We start from the raw sequence: 16,244 nt of genomic DNA on the forward strand, positions 1-16,244 counted from the left end.
ATTGTCCATACCCCTTAAACAGGTTAAGATCTATTATTTTAACCATTGTTTGATAGATTGAAAGCTGTTTAATAAAGCAGAACAAAGGTAAAAGGTTGAAAATCCCTTATTAATAAGGAATTAATTGGTTTTGAATTTAAGTATTGAGACCTAAGAATTGCTTCAATATTGGAGAAACTTCATCAAGCTGTCTAAAACAGGGATTGGGGAAGAGGGGACAGACCTCTCTATCACTTGGGAGGCTTTAAAAAATCCTCCTCCCAAACTCTGATGAGCTTCCCCACCACATCTACAAGGTACCCCCTTGAGAATCTAGAAACTTTGTTTGGGGGGAAGAAACAAAGAAATAAAAAGACTGGTTTAAACTCTTGCCTTCATGGTCATAGTATGTGCACTGTGCTGACATTATTTTAAAAATAGACAAGATGTCAAAATTTAGAATAAAAAAATTTAGGGAGTAAGTTGTCTAAAATAAACAGCTTCTAATACACTTAACTACTGATACACTTTCTTCTGATATATTTACACAGTTGGTAAAAGTGAATCAAAATATATCTGGCACCCATCCTAGCAATCTTCATTTCTCATTTACAAATTCATTTTCCTTCCTAAGTATTTAACCATTTCTCTAGTTTTGAGCATTAATTTGCTCTTAGTTTTCCAATACAGCTATTTCCTCCCCTTAAAATATTCCTGTTTTCATAAGAAGAAAATAACACAGGAAGAGTGAATAATTTTGTGATCACTGATATGACATACCCTCCCACCTACTAAAATGTAATTTTTTTAATCCTCACCTGAAGATATGTTATTTATTTGAGAGAGAGAGGGAAAGAGAGAAACATCGATTGGCTGCCTCCTGCATGCACCCTGACCAGGGATCAAACCCACAACCAGGGTATGTACCCTAATCAGGAATCGAACCCATGACCTTTTGGTATATAGGACAATGCTCCAACCAACTGAGCCACACTGACTAGGGCTAAAATGTAATTTAATTTTACTCAGTTATTTGACCACTGCTTACATATACAGAGTGAGGCAAAAGTAGGTTTACATTTATATGTAAAACAGTTTATTTTTGTACTGTTATTTACTAATTATTGTATTGTTTTCTATACAAACAACTGTAAACCTGTATTATAGATAGCTGAGTCAAATTTTTGGTTGATATAAAGTCTTACTTGGACTAAATAAGTCAGAAAGAAACACAGGATATAAGCACATATTTTTATTTTATTGGACATCAGGATGAATGGATATTTCTAAAAGTTGTAATATGGAATTGATTGAAAACACTGGATTCCAAGTCCTCAAAATGTGGAAAATCCCAACCTACACAGGCAATATTTAAAAGAAATTATTTTGGAAGTTTACATCTATTTAAACCAATTTGCTGAATTTATAATTTGAACGTTGTTACAGTTTATATATGATATTTATTAATAAGTGAAATACAGTCCAAACCGGTTTTGCTCAGTGGATAGAGCATCGGCCTGCAGACTGAAAGGTCCCAGGTTCAATTCCAGTCAAGGGCATGTACCTTGGTTGCGGGCACATCCCCAGTAGGGGGTGTGCAGGAGGCAGCTGACGGATGTTTCTCTCTCATCGATGTTTCTAACTCTCTATCCCTCTCCCTTCCTCTCTGTAAAAAATTAATAAAATATATTTTAAAAAATAAGTGAAATACATAATATTAAAGGTAATATATTTAAAATCCTTGACTATTAAGTTATTATGAACCAAGAAGCCAAGGATAAATTTGATTATATGCCTGATAATTAAAAAATTGTAATTTTGGCCCTGGCTGGTATGGGTCAGTTAGTTGGAGCGTCATCCTGAAGTGTTGCTGGTTTGATGCTGGTCCAGGCACATAACTCAGACTGCAAGTTCAATCCCTAGTTGGGGCACGTGTAGGAGGAAACCAATCTCTGTTTCTCTGTTTCTCTCTTGCCCTCTCTCTTCCTCTCATTGTAAAGACAACAGCAAATTGTAATTTTGTATTTCTTCTAAAGAACTTGGTTTACCAGAGGATTATTAATATTGTTGCTATTATTACTTTAATGACTATCTGCATCAGAATTATAGGTGTGCATATTAAAAATGCACATTCCAAGCCCAGAAATTTAAGTTTGTAATAGGCAACCTCTACTCCCATTTTGATGTATAAGAACAGCTGAGGATAACATTAATTTGGAAATGTTGCTTGATCAGTTTCCCAAACTTATCAAATAAGAATCATTTGGGCTATCTGTGAAGTAGACTACTAGTCTTCTTCCCTAGATGTTCTGACTCAAGAGGGCTGAACTGGGGTCTAGGAAGCAGTATTTTTTAACAAGCACACTAGTTGCCTTCTGAGTCAGAGAAAACAAATTAAATTATTATATTTAGGCAAATATCTATAACTAGAGGCCAGGAGCACAAAATTCATGCACTTGGGGGGGGGCGGGGTCCTTCAGCCTGGCCTGCGCCCTCTCACAGTCCGGGAGCCCTTGGGGGATGTTCGACTGACGGCTTAGGCCTGCTCCCCTCGGAACGGGCCTAAGCCATCAGTCGGACATCCTTAGCGCTGTGTGGAGGCGGGAGAGGCTCCCACCACCGCTGCACTTGCCAGCCATGAGCCCGGCTTCTGGCTGAGTGGTGCTCCCTTTATTGGAGTGCACTGACCACCAGGGGCAGCTCCTGCATTGTGTGTCTGCCCCCGGTGGTCAGTGAGTGTCATAGCAACCAGTCGTTCCCCTGTTTGGTTGATTTGCATATTAGTCTTTTATTATATAGGACAATAAAAGTGTAATATGCTAATTAACCGGACAGCCAAACAACCTTCCAGACATCCTTCCGGATGAAGCCAAGGCTGCAAGGGCCAAACCCCTTGCATGAATTTTGTGCATCGGACCTCTAGTTGTACTACAATGCCCAAGAACCTGGAATTGCAATAGAAGCTTAAACTAACAATAGGGAAAATATGGCTCTTTTTACACTGATGTGGAAAGAAAGCCAACATTTTGAAAACACAAACCTAAGATTACCTTCTCAAGCTGTTCCACTCCCAGTGAAGTTTCCCACTACTTTTAGGATAAAGACAAAACTCTTTATTAGGATCTATAGTGTCCAGAGGCATGGTTTGCCCCTTCCTACTGCTTATATATATCCAATACCCATTTTTTTGGTCTTAATTTAAAGGTGGTCCTTCTCTACTCCAAGTCTAATAATCCCTCTCTTTGTGCCGCTGAACAAGTTTCCTCATCTGTAAAAGGGGAATAATAATACCTATCTCAGATGGTTCAAGATTAAATGAGGTCAGTTGGAAGAGCTCTCCGCAGAGGCCAACACAGTGAATGATAGCTATTAGTTATCAAATCAAGCTGTTTCTATTTCCTCACATTCAATTCTTCAATCCACTTGCCATCTGATTGCTGCACCCACTGTTCCAAAGAAACTGTTTTCATTATGCTCACCAATTGCCAAGTGCAAATGACAAATGTCAACCCTTATCTGAATGACCTTTCTGCAAGTATTGGTACTTGCTGACCACTCCCTCCTTTGTAATTCTCCTTTGGCACCCCTAAACACAGTGTATCTTGGTTTCCTCATACTTCTCTGACTAGTCTTTTAAAGTACCATTTGTGGCCTGGCTGGTGTGGTTCAGTGGTTGAGCGTTGACCTGTGAACCAGGAGGTCATGGCTCAATTCCCGGTTAGGGCACATGCCCGGGTTGCGGGCTTGATCCCCAGTGTGGGGTGTGCAGGAGGAAGCCAATGATTCTCTCATCATTGATGTTTCTATCTCTCTCTCCCTTCCTCTCTGAAATCAATAAAAATATATTTTAAAATAATAATACTTTTTGTGGTTCTTTCATTGCTTGCCTTTTCAAATTTCTAAAAAATGTTTTAACTTTATCACAGTAATACATGCATGATTTCTATGCCAGTGACAGCCACTCAGTAAGGGCTTCCTGGACCACTACATTAGTACCCTTACCCCGTACCCTCTCACATCACTTTTTTTCTTCACAGTAGTTGTCACTCTTACTTACCTGTTTACTGTCAACCTATTCCACTAAAATGCTTAGCTCTTTGAGGGAAGGGGTTATGTTTTATTCACTGCTATATTCAGAGCATTTAGAATAATGCCTGGTACCCACTAGGCTCAATTAATATTTATTGAATAACTGACTTAAATTTATCTCCCACATTTGATCCATCACTTGTTGAGTCTACCTCCTAAATTCTCTCAAATCTCTGCCTACTGTTCTTGCCTTACAAATGACTCACATCTTGCCTAACTGACTGCCACACCATCTCCAGTCCTATTCGCCTACAATCCATATTCCAAACTGCTGCTGAAGTCACCCAAGTCCTTCAACAGATCCCATTAACCTTTAGGATTAAGTCCAAATTCTTTAGCAAAGACTGCCAAGCTCTCCATGATCTGGACCCTGATTAATTCTAGATTCAGCTTTCACCAGCCCCTTCCATGTGCACCATGCTCTAACCATCCCTAACTATTTATTCACATGCTCCTTTCTCTGCCTGGAATGATGCCTATTGCCTACCACTAAATGCCTTCTTTGTCTGGTTAACTCACACTAGTCATCTCTGAGAAGTTCTGTCTCCGGTAGTTCCAGACTTGGGGGTACATGCCCTCCTCTGTACCTTTACAGGAAATTGCATTTACCATTTCACTTATTGCACTCGTGTGGACCTGTCTATCTCCAACACTGTATTCACAGCAGCCAGCAGAGTGCTTGGTACAGAGTAGTCACAAAATGGTTATTGAGAAGAAATTAAAAAATGGCACCAGAGTAAGTGGATGCTGCACAGACATGCTCCCAGGAACAAACTAGAATTACAGCTAAAATACAGAAACACTTCCTGAATAATCAACGGAAGACTCACTGAAGAGAACCCTGATAACTAAGGACCGAAAGTGGAGACAGCCTAGAGACTGGTAGGAGGGGCACAGGCACAAAAGGGTTGGTCAAGCTCACAGACAGCAACTGAAGTTTAGGAGAGATACCTCAGCTGTGGGGGGGGGGGGTTTGCCACTGAGAATTCTGGGTTCTAATCCCCAAGCTGGGCCCCCCAGTAGAGAGCACCAGAACTGAGAAGGTTACCCACATAACTTCAGGCTATGAAAAGCAACAGGGTGCCCGGCCAGCATGGCTCAGTGGTTGAGCATCAAACTATGAACCAGGAGGTCATGGTTCGATTCCCAGTCAGGGGACATGCCTGGGTTGCAGGCTCGACCCCCAGTAGGGGGCGTGCAGAAGGCAGCCAATCAAAGACTCTCTCTCATCATTCATGTTTCTATCCCTCTCTCCCTCTGAAATCAATAATAGTAATAATAATAATAATAATAATAATAATAATAATAATAAAAACAGAAGAGTTGCTGTCAGCCAGGGAGAGAGAGCTGGATATTCAGGCACCCTCTTTTTAAAAAAATATATTTTATTGATTTTTTTTTACAGAGAAGAGGGGAAAGGGATAGAGAGTTAGAAACATCGATGAGAGAGAAACATCGATCAGCTGCCTCCTGCACACTCCCTACTGGGGATGTGCCCACAACCAAGGTACATGCCCTTGACCAGAATCGAACCTGGGACCCTTCAGTCCACAGGCCGATGCTCTATCCACTGAGCCAAACTGTTTAGGGCCAGGCACCCTCTTAAAAGGCCAACACACAAAATTCCCTGTGGAGCCTCCCACCCTGTGCTCCAGGAGGTAGGAAAGATTGGACTGAAGCTGTGTGAGCAGAAGCCAGGATTGGGGGCTCTAGGGTTAGAGCTTAGAAAGCAGACACCCCTGGTTTCCTGTGCTGAGTCATTCTCTCACGCAGTTGAGGACATCATTCCCACACACACATTTGCTATACAGGCAACCTTGCCTGGGGGGAAGGCAGCTGACCCACCTATTGGAAAACACCTTGCCCCAAGGTGGAGAGTTCCTAGGCCACTTAAGAGACTAAAAATAACAATTAGGATTCAGACAGAAGCAATTGTACCACCCTGTTGAAAAAAACATTCTTACCACATCTGAGGACAATTGCCTGGGGAATTCAAGTCAGAATGCTATTAGTCTGTAGGCAGAGGCAGTGTCTGGAGGCTTTGAGTCTTTGCCTGATCTAATTACAAACAGCGTTTGACACTGTCCTGCACTAGAGATTGAGAGGCATACCAGATCTCCCTAATACATAGTAACAAACCCAAACAGGCAGCCAAAATAAGACAAAGAAACAACCCCCAAATGGAAGAACAAGAGAATTCTCCAGAAGAGATAAATGAAATGGAGATAAAAAAAAGTTTATCCGAAATAGAGTTCAGAGTAATGATGGTAAAGATGTTCAACAGCATGAGAAAAGATATAGTAACTATGAAAACAGAAATAAAGACTGACATAGCACAAATAAAGAACACAATAGAAGGAATACACAGCAGATAAGGGGAAGCTGAGGATTGAATCAGTGAATTAGAAGACAGGTTTGAAAAAAATCACTCCATCAGAGAACCAAAAAGAAAAAACAATTAAAAAGCAGGAGGACAGGGGGGTTTGGTGAGTAGCGGGTAAGATGCGGTTGTCGGTCGCCGCCGCCATCTCCCATGGCCGCGTGTTCCGCCGCCTGGGCCTCGGTCCCGAGTCCCGCAGCCACCTGTTGCGGAACTTGCTGACGGGACTAGTGTGACACGAACACATCGAGGCGTCCTGGGCGCACGTGGACGAGATGAAGGGTTACGCCGAGAAGTTCATCGATTATGGGAAGCTGGGAGACACCAACGAAAGAGCCATGCACATGGCTGACTTCTGGCTCACAGAGAAGGACGTGATCCCAAAGCTGTTTAAGTGCTGGCCCCTCGGTATCTATCAAGGTCAGAATGGGGGCTACATGAGAGTGCTGCAGATCCCAAATTGGAATCAGCAGGATCGGCCTAAGATGGCAGTGATCGAGTATAAAGGGAACTGCCTCCCACCCCTGCCCCTGCCTTGCAGAGACAGCAGCCTTACACTTCTAAATCAGCTCCTTTGTGGGCTGCGGCAGGACCGGGAAGCAAGCATCCACAGCTCCCACACACCTCGGACACCAGGGAGTTAACTGGAGCCAAAGAGTGTGTAGCCTCGCCAGTGCCCATGATCATAGGCCTTTGGATCTCTTCATCTCTAAGAATTGGAGCTAGAGTTGTGAAGTGGACAGTCTTAATGGAGCCCAGAACCTGTTGGGTAGCCATATAACCTTCTCTTTGCACAACAGGTAAAATTCCTTGTATGAATATATGTAAACTGATCTTTTTTCTCTCACCTTGGATTTCTGAGAATGAGAACTATCCAAATGCTCTGTCTTCATGGGATAGTAAATTCACAGCATATGTTTCTGGCTCCTAAATCCAGGTTTTATTGGGTTAGGACAGTTTTGCTTTTCTTAATACTGATTTATATGGGGCATCTATAATAATAAAAGTGTAATATGCTAAAAAAAAAAAGCAGGGGGACAGCTTAAGGGTGCTGTGAGACAATGTGAAACATAACAATATTAGAATAGCAGGTGTGCCAGAAAAGCAGAAAGGGAGAAAGGGATAGAGAACGTGTTTGAAGAAATAATGGCAGAAAACTTCCCTAACCTGGTAAAGGAAAATGTCACACAAGTCCAGGAAGCACAGAGAACCCCAAACAAGAATAACCCAAACAGGCTCACGCCCAGACACATCATAATTAAAATGCCAAAAATTAAAGACAAAGAGAATCTTAAAGGCAGCAAGAGAAAAACAAACTGTTACCTACAAAGGAGCTCCCTTAAGGCTGACACCTGATTTCTCATCAAACCCTACAGGCCAGAAGGGAATGGCAAGAAGTACTCAAGGTAATGAATGAAAGCAAGGATCTGAAACTAAGATGACTATATTCAGCAAGGCTATAATTCAAAATAGATGGTCAAATAAAGAGCTTCACAGACAAAAAAAAAGGCTAAAGGAGGGCACCACTACCAACCCAGCATTATAAGAAATGTTAAAGGAACTGCTGGAATGAGAAGAAGAAACCGAGAGAGAAACCAAGGCATACAGAATTAAAATGGCAATAAATAAGTACCTACCAATAATAACCTTAAATGTAAATGGATGAAATGCTCCCATTAAAAGACATAGGGTTACTGAATGGATACAAAAACATGACCCAACTATATGCTGTCTACAAGAGACTCACCTCAAAACAAAAGATACACACAGGATGAGAGTGAAGGGATGCGAAAAAATTTTCCACGCAAATGGAAAAGAAAAGAAAAAGCTGGAGTAGCAATACTCATATCTGACAAAATAGACTTCAAAGTGAAGGCCATCAAAACAGACAACAAAGATTACTACATAACATTAAGGGATCGATCCAACATGAGGATATAACCCTGGTAAACATATATGTACCCAATATAGAAGCACCTAAATATATTAAAAAAAGAAAAACTTCTAGAGGACTTTAATGGAGAGATTGACAACAATACAGTCACAGTAGGAGACTTTAACACCACACTGACTTCACTGGATAGATCTACCAGACAAAAACTTAACAAGGAAATAGTGACTCTAAAGGATATAGTGGATCAGATGTATTTATTTAATTTACATTTATTGAACATTTCACCCCACTGACACCACATTCTTCTCAAGTGCACATGGATCATTCACAAAGATAGACCACATGTTAGTCCACAAAATAAGCCTCTACAAGTTCAAGAAGATTGAAATCATTACAAGTGTCTTCTCAGATCACAGTGGAATGAAATTAGAAATCAACTACAGTAAATACACCCCAAAATATTAACAAGTTAAGTGCCATGTCACTCACTGGTGACTGACATTATACTTTTCATCCGGACCTCGTCAGTCACTGGTGACAGACAGTATACTTTTTGTTCAGGCTGCATCAATCACTGTTAACTGACGATATACAATTTAAAAAATTATATTCTTCTATTAATAAATTTTAAATAATTTGGAGATCATAAAAGAATGTACCTAAATATTGCTTGTTACAAAAAAAAATTTTCAATGAATATTATTAAAACACAGTATACACAAAAATGATTGTCCTGTGCAGGTTTCACAGAATGTTATAATTGTTTTGTCAACTTTCTGGCAATATCTCGTCCAAATCGTGCTGCATTATCTTCGTAGCATTTTTTTACAATATCTTCGAACTTTAGACACTCTTCCAGTTTTTTGTTGCAGTTTGAGACGAGATATTTGAGGTATATTTACAATACTGCTACTTGGAATTTCTTCATCCCGACAATTTGTTAGATGGACAGCTAATTTCTCCCAAAATTCTGATACTCATGTTCTTCTTGCTAATATTTTTAAATAAAATACGAGCATTGAGAACAGCAGTATTTAGTAGGCTAGCTTTTTATACCATTTCATGGATTTTCGTAACGGATTATTATAGGCACTCATTTGATCAGATATATCAACTGCTGCTTTTCCTGCATTATAATCCACTACAATTTTTGGTTTCAAGTAGTGACCTGATATATTTTCAACATTCACCATCTCTGACGTATGTTTTGTTGAAAGAAGTAAGATGTCCCGCTTATCTTTCCATTTTAAAATGGTTATTCCTTTTTTGTTCTCTTTTGCTATAATTTCTCCCCGTTTTAATTTCTTTGATGTTACTTCATGAGGATTTCCCCATCAATTTGAACGTAATGTTCCTACTAAATGAGTATTATCGAGTAATTTATATGCTAAATCTAAACTCGTGTACCAGTTGTCTGTGTACAATGTGTGTCCCTTATTGAATACATCTCAACAAAGAGACATTACATTAGTTGGTGTTGTATTTTCTTTTTCTAAAATTTTCCCTGGATATACATGAAAAACATACATGTACCCAGATCCGCACACAACTTAAATAATTTAATACCATATTTGTGGCGTTTTTGTTTTAAATATTGCCTAAATATTATGCGGCCACGAAATGGTATCAAAGATTCATCAATACATATAGCTTCAGATGGATCATAATGTTTTTTGAAATTTATTTCCATGTTACCTACTAGTTGTTGTATTTTGCATAAACGATTGGAAACCTCTGTCTCCCTATTGTCTGAAAAATGCAGCATTCATAATAATATATCAAATCTATTTCTTGACATTTTTTTCAGGAAAGTTTGCATATATGCAGGATCATGGGACCAATATAAACATAAAAATGGTAGTCTAACTAGTCCCATCCATAGAATCAATCCAAAAAATCTTTTCATTTCATTTGTGTTTGTCACAGTCCACCTACACAAACGCTGCGAGTTTTCAACCCCTAGTTTTTGCGACGCATTTAACTTCGTTTGTTTGACGATATCCTCAAACAATTCATTAGGCACAAACAGTTCATAAGAATTCTCTACTGTTGCCCATGACTTTACATTCAAGTCTTCAATCCTAAAGCCAGACGGATAGGTGAAAGGCATAATCCTTGGTTGATTACCTCTTGGATCATGCCATTCTTCAAAATCTTCATCCTCATCCTCTGATGATGAAAATAAGAACAACTCTACGACATTTTTTAGAAAAACTAATTTCACTTGAATCGCTTTCACACGTTTCTTCTACTGACATTGTCACTGTTACAGTTAAAGAAAAAATATTTTAAACTGCACTGGAACACGAACCACAGACAACTGACTGAAGAGAAAGCATTTCTAAAAGAAAACAGAGTACAGATTGCGATAAATACATACAAGAAATATATCTGAAGATATACATGCAGACTTATTGCAACCTTACACAGACCTCCGGCCGCCAGCATATCGGTGAAATCGGATATCATGGGCTAAAAGGAAAGGAAGACAAAACAGGCCTGGCGCTTAACGTGTTAAACACATGGAGACTAAATAGCATGTTATTAAATAATGAATGGGTTACCAACGAGATCAAGAAAGGAATAAAAAACTTCTCTCTCAAAATCAATTAATAAAATAAAATTTAAAAAATCCCAACAAACAAAAGCCGAGGCCCCGATGGCTTCACAAGGGAGTTTTACCAAACATTCAAAGAAGAACTAACTCCTATACTCCTCAAACAATTTCAGAAAATCCAGGAGAGAGTAACACTTCCAAACTTTTTATGAGGCCAGCATTATCCTAATTCCAAAACCAGATAAAGACACTACAGAGAAAGAGAATTACAGGCCAATATCCCTGATGAACATAGATACTAAAATCCTCAGCAAAATATTAAAAATCAGACCCAGCAATATATTAAAAAGATCATACACCATGACCAAGTGGGATTTATTCCAGGGATGCAAGGCTGGTACAATATTCACAAATCAATAAATGTGATACATCACATAAACAAACTGAAAGAAAAAAATCACATGATCATATCAATAGATTCAGAAAAAGCAGGAGACAAAATCCAACACCCATTTTTGATAAAAACTCCCATCAAAGTGGAAATAGAGGGAGCATATCTCAACATGACAAAGGACATATATGACAAACCTACAACCAACTTCATACTCAATGGGCAAAAACTAAAACCATTTCCCCTAAGAACAGGAACAAGACAGGGATGTCCACTTTCACCACTCCTATTCAACATAGTACTGGAAGTCCTAGCCACAGCTATCAGACAAGAAGAAGAAATAAAAGGCATCTAAATCGGAAAGGAAGAAGTAAAACTCTCATTATTTGCAGATGACATGATATTGTACATAGAAAACCCTAAAGACTCCACCAAAAAACTAGATTTAATAAATGAATTTGGCAATGTAGCAGGATACAAAGTCAACACCCAAAAATCGATGGCTTTTTTTATACACCAATAAATTCTTAGAAAGAGAAACTAAACAAATAATCCCTTTTACCACTGCAACAAAAATTTAAGATACTTAGGACTAAACTTAATCAAGGAGGCAAAAGACCTGTACTTGGAAAACTACAGGACATTGAAAAAAGAGATAGAGGAAGATATAAACAAGTGGAAGAATACACCGTGTTCATGGATTGGTAGAATCAACCTCATTAAAATGTCCATACTAACCAAGGCAATCTACAGATTCGATGCAAACCCTATTAAAATACCAACGGCACCTTAGCCGGTTTGGCTCAGTGGATAGAGCGTTGGCCTGTGGACTGAAAGGTCCCAGGTTCAATTCTGGTCAAGGGCACATGCCCGGGTTGTTGGCTCGATCCCCAGTAGGGGGTGTGAAGGAGGCAGCCTATCAATGATTCTCTCTCATCATTGATGTTTCTATCTCTCTCTCCCTCTCCATTCCTCTCTGAAATAAATAAAAATATATTTTAAAAAATACCAACAACATATTTCACAGATCTAGAACAAAAACTCCAAAAATGTATAAGGAATCAAAAAGACACTAAATAGCTGCAATTTTGAGGAAGAAAAACAAAGTTGGAGGAATCACAATACCAGGTTTCCTAGGGCAAAGGAAACTAAGGAGAAAATAAACAAATGGGACTATATACAAATAAAACCTTCTGCACAGCAAAGAAAACCATCAACAAAACGAAAAGGGAGGCCACTGTATGAGAGAACATATTTGGCAATGATACATCTGATAAAGGGTTAATATCCAAAACCTATAAGGAACTCATACAACTTAACAAAAGGAAGACAAACAATCCAATTAAAAAATGGGCAAAGGACCTAAATAGACACTTCTCCAAGTGGACATACAGATGGCCAAGAGACATATGAAAAAATGTTCAAAGTCACTGATCATCAGAGAGATGAAAATTAAAATTACAATGAGATATCATGTCACACCTGTCAGAATGGCTACCATCAACAAATCAACAAATGACAAGTGCTGATAAGGAGGTGGAGAAAGGGAACGCTAGCACACTGCTGGTAGGAATGCAGACTGGTGCAGCCATTATGGAAAACAGTATGGAGGATCCTCAAAAAATTAAATATGGAACTCCCATTTGACCTGGTGATCCCACTTTTAGGAATATATCCTAAGAAATCCGAAATACCAATCAGAAAGAATATATGCACCCCTATGTTTATAGCAGCGTTATTTACAATAGCTAAGATCTGGAAACAGCCCAAGTGCCCATCAGTAGATGAGTGGATAAGAATTCTGTGGTACATTTATACCATGGAATACTATGCAGCAATAAAAAAAAGAAGAATCTCTTACCCTTTGAGACAGTGTGGAGGGACCTGGAGAGTATCATGTTAAGTGAAGTAAGTCAGTTAGAGAAAGACAAGTATCACATGATCTCACTCATATGTGGAATCTAAGTAACAAAATAAACTGATGAATGGAGCGGATCCAGAGACATGGAAGTATGGAACAGCGTGTGGAATCTCAGAGGGAAGTCTGGGGAGGGTGGGGTGGGTGGGAAGTAATCAACCAAGGATCTTGTATGCATATATGCATAGCCAATAGCCACAGACAATGGGGCGGTGAGAGCCAAGGGCGGGTGTGGGGGTGGGCTGAAGGTCAATGGGGGAAAAAGGGGGACATATGTAATACTTTCAACAATAAAGAATTATTTTTTTAAATATATTTTATTGATTTTTTACAGAGAGGAAGGGAGAGAGATAGAGAGAAACATCGATGAGAAACCTCAATCAGCCGCCTCCTGCACACTCCCCACTGGGGATGTGCCCGCAACCAAGATACATGCCCTTGACCGTAATCGAACCCGGGACCTTTCAGTCCACAGGCTGACGCTCTAGCCACTGAGCCAAACCGGCCACGGCAAGAATTATTTTTTTAACAAAAAGAAATGGTTATTGAAAGGAAATTCACCAATCTGTCTCTTTTATCCAGGTCTTCACCCCAAACTGCATTACCTTTTTCTGTTTCTACACTCTGACAACTGTGTTGCTAAGTACCTCTGGAGAAAATCATGTACTAAAGTACATTGGTACCATTTTAAATTAATGGTCTCTAACCTCATTGGTGCATTCAACACCCAACAATCCTTTTACAGATCCTTAATCAACTCCAGTTCCCATTTCCCTCAGTGACCATTTAAAAAAAGAAACTTAAACATTAATATAAGGGTTTATAGTGAAAAGAACAAGCCCTCCACCTACTCTACCTCACAGGTGTTAACAGTTTGAACTGCATCTTGGCAAATCTTTTCTGTGAATATGCAAACATGGATTTATATCTTTGTCCCCCAAAGAAATGAAATTAAATGCTGCCTACCATTCTATCACTTATTTTTTCAAGAATATCTTTGAGGATACAATGCTAAGTGAATTAAGTCAAAAAGAGAAAGAAATAATTTATGATTTCACTTATATAAGGAATCTAAAAAAGTGAACAAAACAAAAATAAACTCACAGATACAAAGATCAGATTGGTGGTTACCGAAGGGGAAGGGAGTTAGGCCAAAGGGGTGAAGGAGGTCAATTGAATGGAGATGGATAATAACTACTTTTGGGAGTGATCACATTGTACTCCAGGAACTATATAATAAAAAAAAAATCTCCCCCTTTTAGCTCATATAGACTTTCCTCGTGATTTATAATAGTTGCATATTTTTTTTTTTTACTGAATGGATGTATCATAATTCAACATCTCTGTTACTGAGGGACATTTAGCTGGTTTCCAGTTTTTCTTTATCTCCCTCAGTATTCAAGCTGCCACCCCATTTTCACTTTTCTCACAAGGATGATCTTACCTATTTCACAAAGGAAACTGAAGCTATGAACTATGCACTTCTTCGACTTCCTATCTCCCTTATCTACACACTGATCTATAACTACTTCCATCCTTTCCTCTATATCAGGGCAAGTTCTCTTCTCCTACAGGAGGGAATAGTAACTAACATGCCCTCCTGTTTTCACAAAGGTCTTTCCCACAATTGTCCTCCCTTGCTTTTTTCTAACCTCTCCTCTATTGCGTTCAATCCTAAGCTGATGTAAGCAGGCTTATTTATCTTCCATCTTAAGACTCTCCCTCTTTTATTCCTCACAGCCTAGCTTCTTGAAAGAGTAGAGTATGATCTCTATTGTCATTTCTTCATCTTCCACCTGTTCCTCACCCTGTTCTGGTTGATTCCAGTCTCACTACGACTCTACAGCGGCTTTTGCTAACTAAAGTCACCAGGGACTTCCTAGTTACCAAAACCCAAAGGCTGTCTCTTGGGATTCATTGTACTTCACCGCTCTGTGGAATATACGTTGTCTTTTTTATGCTTTAAAACTCCTTCCTTGGGTTGAGAGATAGCACTCTTCAGGTTTTCCTTCCATTTCTTACCACCCATAAATATTCTTCTACTGGATTCTGTCCTCCATGCTCCTCTGACTCTACACATGCATCCTGGGTGATCTCACCTACTCCCAAGGTTGCACAAACCCTAAATTTTATACCTATCACTAGAAGCTCAGTGCACCAGATTCATGCACTGGGGGGCGGGGAGGGATCCCTCAGCCTGGTGTGTGCCCTCTTGCAGTCCAGGAGCCCTCGGGAGATGTCCGGGGGATCAGGCCTAAGCTGGCCATCAGACATCGCTCTCGCAGTCCGGGGCTTTCACAGTCAGGGACCCCTCACTTCTTACCACCCGCCTGCAGTGGAGGCGGGAGAGGCTCCCACCATCACTGCTGTGCTCACCAGCCATGAGCCGGCTCAGGGCTTCTGGCTGTGTGGTGCTCCCCCTGTGGGAGCACACTGACCACCAGGGGGCAGCTCCTGTGTTGAGCGTCTGCCCCCTGGTGGTCAATGTGCATCATAGCGACTGGTCGGTCCGCCATTCGGTCAATTTGCATATTGGCCTTTTATAGGATACTTACATAGGATACTTTAAACTTGCATGCTTCCAATCAGGCTTAGCTATTTCTCCTACCTTCCACCCTCACCTTGTTCAGAGAATGGCACCACTATTTACCTAGTCACCTAAGTCAGAAACTTATATTCTGTTTACTTTCCATTATCCAATCGGTCACCAAGATGCACTTCTCATTCCCCCTACTGCCAATGCCTCAGCCATTTTTAAGTTTCTGTTATATCTCCTCCAGCATCACTCCCCAGTCCACTCATTTTCACACTGCTGCCAGAGTGATCTAAAATGAGGATTTGATCCTGAGCCTTGTAATCACTATGCTACATATGTTCTCTGTATTCCACCCATCCAAAACTACTTGTCCCATGAATAGGCCATGTAGTTTCATGCCCCTAAGTCCTGTTCCCTCTGCCTAGAATGCCCTCTTCCCTTCCCTCCTTCCTATTCTTCATAATCCATCACAAGGGTCTCCTTTTGAAGACTTCCCATTC

General features: G+C 40.0%; 1 pseudogene; it reads left to right on the forward strand.

Annotated features, from left to right (window-relative positions):
* Positions 1–6,566: 6,566 nt before the first annotated feature.
* On the forward strand, positions 6,567–7,098 carry LOC102436302 (annotated as a pseudogene).
* Positions 7,099–16,244: the final 9,146 nt, after the last annotated feature.

The sequence above is a fragment of the Myotis lucifugus genome, unplaced genomic scaffold, assembly GCF_000147115.1.
Source record: "Myotis lucifugus unplaced genomic scaffold, Myoluc2.0 scaffold_4, whole genome shotgun sequence".
In the NCBI taxonomy this organism is placed as follows: Eukaryota; Metazoa; Chordata; class Mammalia; order Chiroptera; family Vespertilionidae; genus Myotis; species Myotis lucifugus.